Source organism: Rhipicephalus microplus, chromosome X (genome assembly GCF_043290135.1).
Source record: "Rhipicephalus microplus isolate Deutch F79 chromosome X, USDA_Rmic, whole genome shotgun sequence".
Classification (NCBI taxonomy): Eukaryota; Metazoa; Arthropoda; class Arachnida; order Ixodida; family Ixodidae; genus Rhipicephalus; species Rhipicephalus microplus.
In genome coordinates, this window is record NC_134710.1 from 443038418 (window position 1) to 443054077 (window position 15660).

The window sequence follows — 15660 nt, forward strand, 5'->3', positions numbered from 1 at the left end:
CATGGCTGCAAATGTCTTGAAAACATGTCATTCTACTGAATTCTGCTTGTTCGCATTGAGAACTCCTTGAGAAGAGACAGGGTTGCCAAGTTTGGTTACTTTGAGCCAATTCGGCTACCTTTTTTTAGGCCGGTGGTGGAAGAAAAATTGTCTACTTGACTCCTTTTGGCTATTTTCTCGCCCCTCAGCTTGAGCATAATTAGCAATATCTGGTGACGTCGCAGCCTGTATTATTTGAGTACGGTGACAAAACGCTGTAGTCAAACTGTGCTTGTAGCTCCAAAATTAGAATTTGGCACTTTGAATAAAAATGGCAGGTTGCAGTGGCCTAAACAGGGGTAAGGGTAAACGGTTGATTATTACAATAAATATGAAAACTAAACATTTACAACCTCTTAGTGAAGCAGGCCTCGCACACACAAATACAGAAAAAAACGTTTGAGTGGCTGTTTGCTGAAAACGATTGTATGTGGTCTTGTTTTGCTGATTACTCATTGCTGAAGTCAGCTTTAAACCACGATTTCAAGGGAACAGGAATCGACAGCAATCCACACCCATGGCTCTGTGCACTCATTGACATGAGAGATGGGATATTCGATTGTTCAAGTGAGCACTGAATACAGTGTATAATTACGTTTTCGTGGATACGCTTCTTCGACATTTAAATAATAGTGTGGAAGTCGTTTTCACATATGTGCGCCTACTTTTGACTATTTTTACTGCTGTTGGCTCTAGTTGACTGCATTTTGGCTAGTTTTTCCTATTTCGTGTTGATTTTTTGTTTTTTTCAAAATGGCAATTATGACTAGCAATCATTAGACATCAGTAGTCTGTTGCTGGTAGGCGTATCAGTAATGGGTAATGCATTTTACAAATGATGCCATGTCCTGTATGCCTAACACAAACGAAACCCTTATATATTTTTTTACTACTCTTTAGATGTTATACAGGCAGCGTGTAATCAATGTGTGCATAATATGCAATCAGGTGTCTGTTACGTAATGGGTTTTTATTATTTACCTACTAGAATTTTGCTCATTGGCACTGTCATTTCAGATATTGATGCTCAGGCTGCCCTAGGTTTCGAGGAAAGATCCACAGGTGAGTTTAAGCCTATTTATAGGTGTATTCTAACTTATATTCATATACTATCAATTTCCTATTAGTTTCTTATATTACATTGGTGTGACATATGTGGGTGGCTGATATCTTAGATTTCATGAAGAGGATGAAGTGGATTTGACGGGTCCACGTAATGTGTTTCATGTATAATTGGTGGTCCGTTGTGGCAGAATGCATTTTGACTACTAGGCAGTCTGAGGAGAGGATAAAATGAGCATACATAAGATGTGAGCAGCTAAAGCTGTAGGGGGCCAACTAGGTGTGCAGGGCCTGTCAAAAGCACCCAGGTCACTGTGCTGTGTCCAATAGACTCTAGTTGAACAAAACTTGTAGGAACTGGAAGAGTATCTTCAATTCAACAGGAGTTTCGTTTACTGAGAAATGAACAAAGGTGCAGAATGTTAGTATTAAACCAATTGGAGATAGTTCTTTCATTTTAGTAGGAATTCCACGTTAAAAGGTTTTCGTTTACAGAGATTCAACTGTATTCTTATGGCAGTGTGGCCTGGGAACTTTTGACCCTCCCCCTGTTCCCAAGGATAGCAAATAGCCTTCATACAGAGCATATGATGGTGATGCACCATCCAACAGGCAGTATTTCATCCTTGATCAATAGTACTTGATTTGCGCTACCTGGAGTACCAGGAAGCCCTTAAAAAGCTACTGCGTAACACGAAATTTTTCACTTATCGTTTTTTTTTCTCGTCTAATGACAGGCCAAGCTTTAGGAAATGTACCAGCAAGCTTGAGTGTGCTCAGAAACGTTAATAAAGCATGCCTTTTAAAGCTAGATCCAGTTGCTACTGTACCCTGACATCACGACATAAAATAAGCAGTGATACCTGCTATTAGTATGTGCGTTTGCAGGTTTTTGCGTCGTATCCTCGTCCGTGCATCTGCTTCGTCTGCATGGGTGAAAACTGTTGCGGGAGGAAGCAAAACAAGGGTATGGCATCTCAGTTGTGCCCCTTTGCTCTTCATCGACAATCTGAAGTCGGTCAGCAACGGCATGTTGCGCATGTACTCGTCTGGAATGAAGTGCAGTGAACAGAGTAAGCTCCGCTTGGTTGGCGTTCAGTGTGCGCCTGGGCCGCGACAAACGAAGTCGACCCACACTTGTCTCAGTGCTGGATTGGATGGGAATCGGTAGAACTTGCACCTATTGTTTTTTGTTTCACTGGCGCAAGGCTTATTCATGAAAAACTTGTTCACGCAAGACTTATTTATACTAGTGCCATGACGAGAAATTGAAAATAAAGGATTTCTTTACCCTTGGATAAGCATATATCTTGTATTCGCGTGCACATACACTATTCTAGACTCCGCTAGTTCGCTTCACTGGTACGCTGTATGAAAGCAATGGCACGATCGCAAGGTGCGAGCAGGTGATCGAGAAGGCGACGTGCAAGCTGCCATTTTCTGTATTTTGGAGCTTGACGTCATCTCAACTAGGCAGACTAATGCGCGAGGTCATCGGGATTAGTAGTACTGTAGTCTGACATCAAGTTAGCGTAATTTGGATAAGTGAGCTGCGAGAAAATTTACTTTATATTATAATAAAGTATCTTATCAGCGTTTACTAAGCGTCTCACTGGCTAAGAGCCGTCTTTGTATATAGGAGATCTGTATGGCTGAGTAAACATGCATGAGAAAAAAGGTGTCAGTACCCTTTAGCTAGCTGAGCCATGTGTATGTTGTACCAGAACCTAAATACTGAGCAGTTGTAGTCGTGGAAGCACAATGTCTTAGATATTTAGCTGTCGACTAGAACTAGTACATTGTATGGAAGATATGTATCTTAACAACAATATATCTCTACCGGGGTGCATCACCGTGGGATATCACCGGCGCATGTACAAAGCCGCTAGTGCCTCAGCATGGTACAGTGGTGCGGTGCTTGGGGCAAGTTTTTTCTTTGTTTTTGAAGCTTAAAGTTCATTTTAAGTAGCAAGATTAGCTGTGCTATGGGTCAAAAAACAAGTAAGAGTGAAGTAAACTGCGTGACGAAATATTTGCCTCGTTGGCTGCTTGTTTATCTTGGAGAAGCAAACACATGTAGCGGCCTCTGCAAGGAACGGCAGCGTTGTCTTTGAAAATGCGCAATGTTTATTATGGCATGCAGTGTACATTGAAATGCATCGACAATATTGGTTCACCTTCATGGACGGTGAAACTGAGAATATTGGTTGTGTGTGTGTGGGGGGGGGGGGGAGGGGGTTGCATGAATAACGATGCACGTTGTTTGCAAAAACATTACCACTCATTGTGGGTTTATGGCACTAACAGGTCGCGAACGGAACTTCATGATTCGACATTTCAGTGAAGGTAAAAACGCATTTGACGCGATCACCTGCGGGAGGGTACATCTCAGTGTTTGCGCTGTGTGCAGAAAAAAAAGTACATGATCTCCGGGCTTAAAGATACGACTACACATGAGTTATAGGATGTTTAGCATTGCTGAAGCTGCATATACGCTTTGCCACGGCGAATACGCAAACTGAATAAAAGTATAACTCGTATTATCCGAGACCTTACATGACTTAAAGTAAACAGCAGAAATTCTTTTTTCACATATACTTTGTACCTTTATACCTGTACCTTTGTACTTTTACAATATACTTTGTACTTTACGGCTTGATCTTTATGAAGTGATGATGCGCACTAAAAGTTTGCATATCGGGTCTAAGTGAGCAGTGACCCTGCTAGATGGCACCAGCAGTCTCGTGTAGCCACGCGAAAATTGAATTTTTGAATCCCTCGCTTTATTCCACATAGTAACGTCTGGTGGTTTTTTTTCCATGAATCAAACAGAAACAAACAACCAGCCTTTTTTGCGTCTCTTATTGCACGAAACATCTTCATTTAGTACAGTTAGATGGCTCACTAGTGAATAATTGTAGGCGATTCGTCTGAATACATCGGGATTATTTTGAAAATGCCCTACTGCGGCGCTTGTGTTCTTGTGCATTTACTTTTTTTGTGTCAGCAGGGCACTGCTGTTGATAATAATGTCGTTTAAGATGTTGTCATACATTGAGCTTTCAATCTGATGTAAATGGTTATTTGCCTTTAGTGTCCCTACAAGGCTGTCGTTAACTTTGTGCACACACTGTTTGATGACTGAGGACCTAAGGTACGATGTGGCAATGCTATAGTTTACAACCTTAAATTGTTTTGATCGAAGCTTTAGGAACAGTCGTTATTATCTAGGGGAGTACTGCCAGCAAAAATCTTCAAGTGCTGGGCAATGTCTAGAAAATGTTTCGTAAAACTCTGAGGCCTTTCTTAAGAAATTGTCAACTCGATCGCCTCCATTTTTTCAAAATGGTTGCTCACTAGAAGAGCACAGGGTGCCTTTTGAGTTGACATCTGCATTTTCACTGTCTTGTTCTTCTTTGTTGTCTGTGCCGGCATACCTCACCTTCTTTTGTGTTGAATTGCAGTCAACTAGATCATTTTCAAGCGGTGATGCACCTGCAAAATATAAAAACAAATGGAATGAATGTAAATGTGAGGCACTTTCTTAACAGAGTGCAGGTAATCAATCTACTGCAGCCCTATATCACTACCGGAAAAACAAAAAAAGTTGTGTTAGCAATAGTGTGAAAACTAATTCGATTGAACTGAACTTTGAATTCACTGAATTGTTAATTTTCGGTTAAGTCGAGGGGTGATTGCTGCCTTTTTTCCAACATTACGTTCATTTCATGTTGCATTGTTTTTCTTCTAATATATATATTTTCTTCTGTTTTTTCTCTTGTTATAATGCCCCCCCCCCCCCCCCTGCTCAAGCCAAAGTATTGACCTGCAGTATTTCTAGATAACTAATAAAACAAGCAACCCAGAAACGATCCTCATATCAGGATGAAGAAAATTTCACGAGAAAATCTGGGCTTGAGACAATGCGCACCGTGCTAAATTGAATGTCTGACCTTCAAGCAAGTGTATTACCATGCCAATGTAGCCAGTGCTTGCATTGGTTTTGCTTGCAGCTGACGCTTTTTACCTCCAGTTTTATTCGTGCACTCTTGCAAACTAAAAGGCAGTTGAATTTTTTGTGCAGGAGTAGTTATCGTTATGAAGATATTATTCCTTATGAACTATGAACGCATTAGACAACGAGCCTGTAAACATGCACAGCACTTCTATGATTAATTACCTTTACAGAGCGATGCTCAGTGTCAATGAAGTACACTGCTAGTTTGTATGCCATACTCAGGCAACATGGTATTGCAAGCAACAAATGCTTTTTTTTCCTAAGCTTTTGTTTTTACCGAAATTTTCCAATGTCAAAAGCTCAGACAAAAAGAAAGGTTTTTAAAATTAGGTTCAGCTTTCTCACCTTTTTTTTTCGCTAGTGAGGACTAGATCAGAATATTGTGGTGCATGCAGTGCTTCTCACCCACCTACGCTAAGTATATCAATCGGTATTTTGAAAGCAACAAACGCATGAGTTTACAAACAGTGTTGGTGCCAATTGTTGTTGGCACAGCTTTACCTGTCACAATTAACTAGTGATTTTTCTGCAGTACGCACAAGTGTAACGTGTCATAAAATTTGCGAGTCCGTTGCAAGACAAACTTTAATTTGTTACAACGCAAAGCGATACAGACCACGGCATCGCGCTCCTATTACGAGGTAACAGAAACGCAATATAGGAAAGAACATGGACACACAATCTGGTCTCGAAATCACACACACACACACACACACACACACACACACACACACACATATATATATATATATATATATATATATATATATATATATATATATATATAAGGGAAGAAGTGTTTACCTAAGGGCTCGTTTTTTCGTGTTTTGACACAATATTATTGGGATTTAACAGACTGTGATGCCAAGCAATGTAAAGGAGAAGTTATTAGAACCAATCGAATGTAAATGGGAAGAAAGAAAAGTGGGTGAAAAAATAACCAGACGTGAGCAGGAATCGAACCTCCGACCTTCGAATAACGCGTTCGATGCTCTAACCACTGATCTATCACAGTGGCCTTCTCTCCATCCACTTTTTTAAGTTTATATGTGAATTTAGAAGTAGGAGTGTCAGTCAGTGCTATCATAAGCCAAGCAGCGAGTGTGAAACACCCTTTTATGCGCATGTGTGGCGTCACGTAGCACATGAATTTATTACGAGCAGGCAGCTGACCAATAGTCCCTCGTATACAACTTAATGACACCAAGGCCACCAATACGAGACCCTCGTTAATGAATAAGGGAAAGAAGTGTATATCTAAGGGCTGGTTTTTCTGTGTTTTGACACAATATTGATGAGATCTAACAGACAGTAATGCCAAGGAATGTATAGGGTAAGTTATTAGAACCAATGAAATGTAAATAAGAAGAAAGAAAAGTGGGTGAAAAAATAACCAGCCGTGAGCAGGAATCGAACCTACGACCTTCGAATAACGTGTTCGAGGTTCTAACCACTGAGCTCTCACAGCGACTTTCCTTCTATCCACTTTTTTGGGTTTTTATGTGAATTTAGAAGTAGGAGTGTCGGTCAGCGCCATTTATAAGCCAAGCGGCGAGTGTGATACACCCTTTTAGGCGCATGTGTGGCGTCACGTAGCACGTGAACTTATTACGAGCGGACAGCTGACCAATACTCCCTCGTGTACAACATAATGACACCAAGTCTGCAAGTACGAGACCCTCGAAAATGAATAAGGGAAAGAAGTGTATACCTAAGGGCTCGTCTTTCCGTGTTTTGACACAATATTAATGAGATTTAACAGACAGTAATGCCAAGGAATGTATAGGGTAAGTTATTAGAACCAATGAAATGTAAATAAGAAGAAAGAAAAGTGGGTGAAAAAATAACCAGCCGTGAGCAGGAATCGAACCTACGACCTTCGAATAACGCGTTCGATGCTCTAACCACTGAGCTATCATGGCGGCCTTCATTACATCCACTTTTTGGGGTTTATATGTGAATTTAGAAGACGGAGTGTCAGTCAGCGCCATATATAAGTCAACCTGCGAGTGTGAAACACCCTTTTATGCGCATGTGTGGCGTCACGTAGCACGTGATCTTATTACGAGCGGCCAGCAGACCAATAGTCCCTCATATACCACCTAATGACACCAAGTCTGCCAGTACGAGACCCTCGTTAATGAATAACGGAAAGAAGTGTATTCCTAAGGGCTCGTTTTTTCGTGTTTTGGCGCAATATTAATGATATCTAACAGACAGTATTGCCAAGGAATGTATAGGGGCCTTCTATAAGCCTTCTATAAGCCTATAGGCCTTCTATAAACCTATAGCGCCTTCTATAGGCCAAGCGGCGAGTGTGAAACACACTTTTGTGCTCATGTGTGGCATCACGTAGCACGTGAACTCACACGTAGCACGTAGCACGTAGCACGTAGCACGCGAAACAAAAAGCTTTGCTGGGGTCGGTTGCCGTCAACTCAGAAAATAACACCAAGCCCTCTGGCTCCATCAAACGCTACCTGTTGCTTTACGTTGCACAGCAGCGTGTTCAACACTCTCGAACCACCGTAACCGAGAACTGACCGACTTTTCACTGAAAGCCCGTCGCCATGTCTCCACTCTTCGATAAAACGCCATACCTAAACACTAAAAAAAGAAAACGCAATACTTCTCACTAAAATAAACTCTCGTCACGTAAGATAACTGTTTCATACCTTAAAAACAACGCAGCAAAAAAATGTCTTTCAACAAATCCGGAGGTTCTATTCTCCAAAGAACTTACGGCTCCATTTTACACTTCAGTCGGGCACGCGATGGTCCTAATCTGGGCACTTTTCCTTTCAAACGGGAAATACGCAAAACGTGGAACCCCCTCGTTCCACCGCCGAAATCCAACGCCAGATGCTTTTTGGCAAAGTATGTGCTAACACGCTTCGTCATCTTCTTTCCAGACAATTTACTACCGGAAGAGTCGTATGTTAACACTGTCTCGGCACGACTTAGGTTTCACTGACTGGCATGGCTGCTTCCGGTCTAACTGCTTCCTATCAGTTACCTTGACGGGCGACCCCTTTTTCACCTGATACCGCACATCAGGCAGAGGCTCATCTCGCTTCGGCTCTCCTGCTCAGCTGTCCTGTTTCTTCATTGTGAACTGCACATCGTTTGGGCTGCTTCGAGACACATGTTCTGGCTCCCGCATTGGTGCATACGGCTCCTGACTAATGCCCTGTCTTAAACAGCTGATGTCTATCGCATTACTCTACTTTTGATAATTCAGTGACTTTGCCGATGACCACGAAGACATTCCTAATCTCCTGGTGTAAGCAATACTGGCACAGTCGTATTTAACTTATTGGTTACTGTGCATCTCAGTTTCACAGGCTGCGCAGCGCTTTCCGATGAGGCTGGGAGAGCTAGAGTACGTACAGCAGACCTGCAGTAACACCATGACAAAAAGCGTCAGTTAGCCTGATTGTGCCCGTACTCTGGTTCAAAACTTCAGCGGACACTTCATTCTCTCGTACCAGTGGTATATCCGCACCTGTGTCAACGCGTGCAAAACAGGACTTGCTTACCACGAGAATCGCAGTCTCCACATCCCTAATAAGCGAGTTTTGCACAATGGGAGAGTGTCAAGACGGTGAGACTCGGCTTTCAAATGGTCGCTTATTATTGGAAGCTACGCATAAAATTTCGGCTGTATTAGCAGCACTGTTACGTGAGAGCTCGCAATCTCTCTGAAAGTGGCCTTGTTTTCCGCAGCCAAAACACGCGCCTGATTTACGGCTGAGATTCGCTCTAGTAAATAGTTTGACTTGTGGCCCATCATTGAAATGCCCTAGTTCCGCACCACGGTAACTACCCTGCCTGCTGCTGTCTAGGCTTTTCTCGAAATTCGTGTCTGACTGCGCGACATCCTTGGCTTTAAACCAGCCTTTCACTTCTTGCTGTACGACAAGTGAGCCGAAATCATTTGGAATTACCTGCTTTAGCCTATCAGCTATCAGTGATTCTTGAAGTCTCTCAAATGACTCCACCTCTCTATTTCTAATGTAGTAAGTAAACATAGTCTGCAGGCACGCCGTCACTTGGTTTCAAGACTCACCTTTCTATCTTTTGATTTCCACAAACATACGGCGGTACTCGCTCGGAGTCATACGCAGCTCCTTTAACACTCTATACTTCAAATCCGAGTACGGCATCACTCCAGGTTCTGCCTGATTGGCAACGAACGTACGCATATTGTCAGTTAAGAATGGCAATATAATCGTGCCCTGAGTTTGCTCGGATATGCTCAATGCCGTAAAAAGAGCGTCCACATGTTTGAACCAGGCTGGAATCTTTGGCTCATTTCTGGGCATGGGTGCAAGGACTGCTTTCACCTCTTTTGCGTACCGTGCAATACTAGAATGCTGGTTCTGGTTTTTCGACTCCTCTGACAAGGCACGCGATGACTTCATCTTTTCTATCTCAAGCTTGAACTTTAACACTTCAATCTCAAGCTGCAACTCACGAATGTGGTCCGAATAATTCACACTGTCACCTTCCATCACATTTCTCTCTAATTCCGCCATCTCCAGAGTGTGCCTGAACGGAAGTGTATGTATATATATATATATATATATATATGTATGTATATATATATATACATACATATATATATATATATATATATATATATATATATATATATATATATATATATATATATATATATATATATATATATATATATATATATATATATAGTGGGAGTAATAATTCAATGGGCCAGTTAGTCTTCGTGAAGGTATGGCATATGGCACAACGGGAGCGTTGTCAACAAGGATAAATATATTTATTTCCCAACAGTTTCGGGAGGGGACCTCCCTTCATCAGGGGATGAGTTATACCATGGTCCTTCAATATTTTTCTGGTCATGAAACTCCCGCGTCACTCAATGGGAGAGCTTCATATACCGCCCGCACTTTCCGCGCCGCGGCGCTGGCGTAGCTAGACGGGGGACGAGGAAGCCGGCCCGGCCGGCTGCTCTGTTGGCCGCCATTAGCGGACTGTTGGCGCGGAGTTGTGGTGGTCGTGCTGATCGCCCCCCTTTTTAGCTTTTCGCGGTCGCATCGTGTTGACAGCGATGCCCAACACCTGCTGCGTGCCGGGCTGTCATTCTGGATACAAGGGCACCGTCGAAAAAGTTTCCCTGTTCTGTTTACCAGCCAACGCAGAACAACGCGTCAGGTGGAAACGTGCGATCCCGCGACAGGAGACTGCCGGATTTTCGTTCGAATCAAAGTACGCTCGCGTGTGTGAAAAACATTTCGACGCCAGTGACATTGTACGTGCGGACGTGTGCACTGTGAACGGAGACATCGTTTCGCTGCCCCGAGAACGACCGAGACTGGTGGAAGACGCCGTACCAAGGATTTTTGAAGGTTTGCCTTCCTACCTCTCGAAACCAAAGCAGCGTTCGCGTGCAACGAAGGGCCCACCTCTAAAAAGGCCGCGAGAGCTTTCTCCGGATTGTGATGCGACAGTCGCGAATGCAGACGTCTCCAGTGCAGCCGACAAAGAAATCGAAGGTAAGTCTGGCACAAAGTTTGCAAGTATCCTACCCGCTCACCACGCTAACAAAATTCGCTCACTACGCTAACCAAATTGGTTCCTTCCCTTATAAATATTGCCCTTTCTCACTCTTTGCAGATGTTGTGAGAACTGAGAATCGCAATGGCTACGCTGATGCAGAGTGTCAAACAGAGGTCACCGTTTGTTCAGCGTCGGAGCTACAGAGAGTGAAGGCCCAACTTCGCAGCGTGAAGCAACAGCTTCAGTCATGTCAGCGGAAACTCACAAAAGCGGAGGCGCACGCGAATAGAAAGAATGGAGTGTATGCAGATATTCACAAGCTTTCAGACCGCGAGAAGCTCATTATAGACCAGTGCATCATGAAAGCAAATATGAAGTCTGCGAAAGCAGCACGGTAAGATCCGGTTTGTAAAGTTTGTGTGTGTGTGCAATTTTATGTGAAGTGCGATGTTCGGTGCGCATTCGTTTGCTTTCTGGATATTGACAGAAACTACTAAGTGAAGCCGTGGGACAAAACGCAATATTTTGTTTTACTTTGATGGTGCTGTTTGCTTGAGCTGTAGCAGAATCGTGACCACAAAAATTGCATTTTATTTATTGCAGGTATAAAAAGGAATGGCTTTACGATTGTTTACTGCTGAAAATCAAATCCACAGCAGTTTATACATTTCTTCACGAGAATAATTTTCTGCCTCTACCACACCCTCGCACACTCTACTCCTATCTGAAAAATCTGAAGGCCGGCTTCGGATTTGATGAAAATTTATTTGACATCCTCAAAGACAAAGTGGAAAAGATTCCAAAGAGAGAACGGCGAGGTTTTTATCTTTTTTTTTCTTTTGCATTTGATTTTTCTGGACTCTAGGTAAAGAGCTGAAATATTTTTTTTTCTTTAGGTGTCCTCATGTTTGATGAGATGAGCGTGAGAAAGAGCCTTCACGTCAGGGAATCGGATATGGCACTGCTTGGAAAGGTGGACTTAGCAGAGCACACGAAGCCGACTGACCAAGTGAAAGATGGGGACCACGTGTTGGTGTTCCTTTTCCGACCATTCCTTGGTGGCTGGTCGCAGACTGTCGGAGCGTTTTGCACGTCCGGGGCTGCACCAGGATCCACTGTTGCCAAACTGATCCTGCAGTGCATTGTACTCCTATCGAATGCCGGCGTCATTGTGGAGGCAGTCACTTGCGATAACTCAACTTCGAACCGATCAGCACTGAACTCCTTGGGTAAATATTTGCAGTCATTATTTATTTTCAAGGTATTTAGTAAGTGATTTTAATAATAGAAATGCCTTTCTTTTAGGTGTCAGTGGTGATGTCACAAGAGTATCAACATCGTTTGAGCATCCATGTGACTCCTCCAAAGTCATTCAGGCTATAATTGACCCGCCGCACATCTTCAAGTGCATCAGGAATAACCTTTTGAAGGCCGGAAAGTTCCTGGTGCGTAAAACAGTTTAAGATAAGTCATCACAGTGCTCTGGCTAACTTTGTCTCACAGCCTTTTTATAAATGTAACAGTTGCCTGGTGACAAAGAAGTACAGCATTCCCACTTTGAAGCTCTGCTGGACTACGAGGAGCAGCAAGCTGGACTTCGGGCTGTGCCAAAGCTTACGAAAGCTCACATCAGCCCCAACGCTTTCCAAAAACTGAGTGTGAGACTTGCTGTCCAGGTAAGACATAACAGCTGCTCTAGCATGAGTCATTAATCAGTATGTGTAACAAAAAGTGGTGTTGCTTCATCAGAATACAACACTCTGCCATATAACTTCTCTAAAACATTTCAGCTCTTCAGTGAAAGCACTGCTTCAGCAATGGACTTCTATCGCAGTAGAGAAGAATGTGTGAAACTTCGTGGCTCCAAAGCAACTTCGGATTTTGCGAGGCGAATGAATAGTCTATTCGACTGCTTCAATTCTAAAAGGCCACAAGATGTGCAGTACAATGAAGCGGAACACATTTCTGTAAGCCCTAATATTTCAAACCTACTGTCACATCCTTTGAAGTTCCACTTAAATCAGATTGTTTTTCAGACGCTGAAGGAGAACATCGAATGGCTTGACAGGTGGCACACTTACAACCAGAGTTTACCAAAGCAAAAGCAACTCTTCTTTCTCAGCAAGCCAACATGCAATGCTTTGAGAATGACTTTGCACAGCACAGTGACGCTTGTTGAAAAGCTGCTGAATTGTGGCTTTCGCTATGTTTTAGTTGGCAACTTTGGACAAGACCACCTCGAGGTACATTTAAACGTTTTTGCTCGTTGAAGACGTTTTCTTCACACTTTTATATTTTTCAGAGATTTTTTGGCATCGCAAGACATGTCGCTGGAGCAGGGGGACAGCCAACTGTTCAGCAATTTTTGTTCATTTACCGGTTGCTCTCGGTGAACAACTTGATCCGTCCTCCACAGAGAGCCTCGGTTGAAGGGGATGGTCCGCGTCTCCTCTTGAAAATGCAGGATCTCTTTCAACATAAAGAGCCTACTGTTAATCAGGTAAACATTTGAATAGCACCCACCAATGCTGCTTGTAGGGTGTTTGTGCATCGTAAACGTGCTGAATGTCGTCTAGCTTTTTGATGCTAATGACATGCACGTCTGGTCGTATGATATAGAACAGACTTTTATTCTGCTTAAGTAAAGTGTGGGATTGGGCTAGTTGGTAATCCATATAAAACTTCTAGGCGCGTAAAACTTCAGACAACTAACATAAGAGACGAGGACGAGCGCAGACTTTCAACTGATTTATTACTACTACGACACACATATATATATTAGAAAGAAGATAAGATCACTTGCTTAAGCAAAAAAAAAAAAAAAAAAAAATTTTTTTTTTTTTTTTTTTTTTTTGCTTAAGCGCCTAGAAGTTTTATTCTGCATTTTTATATTTTACTTTACAAATTTCTCACTCTGGCCATTGTGATAACGCAAAATATGTTTCAGATTGATACCTTGGCAGTTCTTTTTGACGATATACTGCTGGAGCCTGCTGAATGCATGCAAGACATGATTCATCCCGAGTCAACGAGGGACTGTATTTTGGATTACCTTGGTGGGTATGTAGCAAAAAAGTTTGCTAAAATAAGCTGCAAGGACTGCCTCCAAACACTCAGAAGCAACTCCCGAGAGCCAACTGCATTGACTCAAATCAAGACAAGAGGATTTTTGCAAGTGCCATCGGAGAAATTACTGCGGCTCTTGCAAATTGTGGAAGAACATGTGGAAATGTGCACGGTGGACAAAATAGCCTGTGCCAGTGTTTACATGAACATTGTTGAGAACATCCTGCTGGACGACCGCACTTCTTCGGCCAGTGTTGGCTGTGGCTCACATTTCGTGAGCACTACGGCAGAAGTTGTGCACTTTTTTATTAAGTGCCGTCTGCATTTTTTTACGCGTGAGCAGAACAAACTGTTTCGTGCTGGCGGACGTCGTTTATCCTGCCCGGCCAAAGGAGGGAGGAAACCAGGGACATAAATTTTTTCAATGATTTTTGTTGTGTCATCCACTCCGTCTCCCAACTTTCATCCACAGTTTTGAAACGCAGATTTGAATAAACTATGTGCCTGTGCTCATGGCAGTTTCGAATTCTCGACGATTGCCGCGTAGCGTAGTTGCCAAATTCAAAATGTTACCCCCTGCTAGGTAAGTGGCACACAGATTTGCTTTCGTTAGGCAGAAATATCTCGCACATAAAAAGCTCAAGTTGGATTGAAAGAGATATCTAAGTGCATAAAGAAAATCTCTAGAAATATTCAAAAAGAGCAATGCAGTTTCATGTACAACTGATTCGTTTAAACTGAATAACTGGGTTGAAGGAAGATCCTGGTTGATTTCTATGTGCGCGTAGAAGGAACAGGGTGGCTAATTAGAACGCGGACTTAGAAGTCGTGGTCATTGGGAGAGTACATGGGAATGGATAAAAAAAAAGCCGCGTATATCAAAACTCGGCTGCGTTATCAAATCTGCATGCGTAAAAACAAAAGCTCTCGCTTCGAAATAGCACGTAGTGCCTATATCTAGCAGCTCACAACAGTTTCATCTCATTTTTTAATCTTTAAAATCAGGGGCGCTAATTATGACATCAAAGAAAAAAAAAGAAAAGAGCACAACTTGAGCATCCCTCTCTGTCTTGTGGTGTCTCATTCTGAGCTTTTAATTTTTCAGCTATGTTTCACTAACGATATCCCTCAAGAGGTACTTCAAGGCTATTAATGTCAAGTCACCCTGATACACAGATTTGTTTATTGGCACGCGAACTTCTATTGGCTGCTTCGTGATGCCATATGGAATAAAGTGATAGTTATTCCGAAAATGAACGTTACGTGCAGCCAGAGCACGGCTGCTCCGCAATCTCTAGCGCAAAATATGTTAACCTTTCAGTCATCTAGAACCAGTCACAGTGTTCGGTTTAAGCCCCAAAAGCGGCTATGCAGGAATCGAGAAATTTAGGAACGCTACGAATGCGCGTCACTTGACAGACGAACTCAGTTAAAACATTGCCAGCAGTCAAAGACTTAGGCAATTTGACAACGCGCATCATGGACCACTTTGACAATACTAATAGCTGCTATGATTTGTTAGCGATAACACGGAGAAGGAAAATATCTGAAGAAGTGTATTTGATGGGAAACGCTTCCGCGAACGCGCTACAGCCCTGCCAAGCGCGGCCGATCGATGCCCTCCTGTTTACGGTGGCGCCTCTGGTGGCCACTTGTGTCCCTATATGAAACTTTCGCGGGAGTTTCATGACCAGAAAAAAGTATTGAAGGACCATGGTTATACTGACATGAACTTCCTTGCTGCCGCGTCCCTCTCGCCTTGAAAGACGTTTGCGAGAGTGAGAGGGAACTGGAAGAAGGAAAAAAAATGGAGAAAAAAGACGAAAAAAGAAAGAAAAGAAAGAAAGTAAAAAAGAGGAAGAACCACTGTCAACACTGACAACGAAGCCAACTGTCCGTCTACATCCACCTACGGTTCATATCACGTGCTGTTC

The 15660-nt window shown here is 42.7% G+C and overlaps 1 long non-coding RNA gene across 1 annotated transcript; it reads left to right on the forward strand.

The window, feature by feature from the left end:
- The first annotated feature begins 1058 nt into the window (after positions 1 to 1058).
- LOC142777482 (uncharacterized) lies at positions 1059 to 2402 on the forward strand. Its single transcript, XR_012888130.1, has 2 exons — positions 1059 to 1101; positions 1990 to 2402. It is a non-coding gene; the product is annotated as an uncharacterized LOC142777482 (long non-coding RNA).
- The last annotated feature ends 13258 nt before the right edge of the window (positions 2403 to 15660 follow it).